This window comes from Dermacentor andersoni, unplaced genomic scaffold (assembly GCF_023375885.2).
Source record: "Dermacentor andersoni unplaced genomic scaffold, qqDerAnde1_hic_scaffold ctg00000683.1, whole genome shotgun sequence".
NCBI classification, from domain to species: Eukaryota; Metazoa; Arthropoda; class Arachnida; order Ixodida; family Ixodidae; genus Dermacentor; species Dermacentor andersoni.
The window spans coordinates 29,201-30,385 of record NW_027315363.1 but is presented as its reverse complement, the minus strand read 5'-3'; the positions used below and the strand labels follow the sequence as shown (position 1 = coordinate 30,385).

The window sequence follows — 1,185 nt, the reverse complement described above, 5'->3', positions numbered from 1 at the left end:
CTTTTGCTTTCATTAATTTTTCTCGAAGCCCATAACTAGAAATTTGCTGGAGCGGCTGTCCCATTTGCGACGCAACAAGTGCGACGCTACACACAGATGGAGTGGCAGTTTAATTACTCTCGTGGTCCGCGAACCGGCATCGTTGCGTGTAGTATAGGAATGGTGCGTGTCAAGTCAGTGCTCGCGTTGAGCTTGTGCTCTTCATTTTGATTGAATGAAGTCTCACCTAAGTGAGCGGGGCCGATCCCGGAGGTAGTGCAATACCGGGCCGACCTGCGGCGGAGGTGAAGCAGGCTTCAAGCACTCCGCCAACTTCCAAAAATAGGTTTAATATCGTGGGTCCATATAGAACCCGTATCAGATATTAAGCTGATAAGAACAGATACTACACTTTGATCTTAGCCAAAAGGCCGAGAAGCGATGTCCTTCACTTCACTTCATTGTACTACTGCCTTGTGGGCGCCCTGCCGACATGGGTAACCTCAGCAACAGCGTGGGCAATATTATAAAATTCAGCCTGTGTACAGACTCAACGCTCCCTATCTCACGGATGAATTCGCAACGCCTCAGTCTTTCGCTGTTAACGAAACGCTGTCGCGTAGAAACGAGACCCGAGTGCAAGCTTGCTTGTAACGCGAAACCAACCAAGGCAACCTCGTAGAAAACGGAACAGGCGAGCGGAAAAAAAACGCGCCAGGGGAATGCTTACTTCCGTCTGAATGCGACCGCTCAAGGTGACCTTCCTTGAGGGCTTCGTTTCAAGCCCGTGTGCAATTGTAATATACTACGCGCATTTCCTTCATTTCTTTTTATTTACCGCAAGGCCCACTGAAAATTTTGATACGGCACAGGCCGGGACGGATCGCAACGTGTCGAATCGACCGGTAGAATTAGGTAGCATGCCCCATGTACGAAGACGAGCAACATAGAAGTGAATGACAAAATAAATATAGAAAACGCTGCACACTCCTTCCAACCGGAAACATAGAGGGGAGAAAGATCGCCATCTGAAACACAGGCATTGTAAAAAAAAGAAAAAAAAAAGTGCTACCTCATCATCTTTACCATTACCGTGTGTGTGTATGTATATATGCATGTGTGTGTGTGTGTGTTTGTGTATTTATATATATATATATATATATATATATATATATATATATATATATATATATATATATATATATA

The 1,185-nt window shown here is 44.8% G+C and overlaps 1 non-coding gene across 1 annotated transcript; it reads right to left on the bottom strand.

Annotated features, from left to right (window-relative positions):
• Positions 1-230: 230 nt before the first annotated feature.
• On the bottom strand, positions 231-422 carry LOC140214859 (U2 spliceosomal RNA). The gene has a single exon (XR_011891788.1). It is a non-coding gene; the product is annotated as a U2 spliceosomal RNA (small nuclear RNA).
• Positions 423-1,185: the final 763 nt, after the last annotated feature.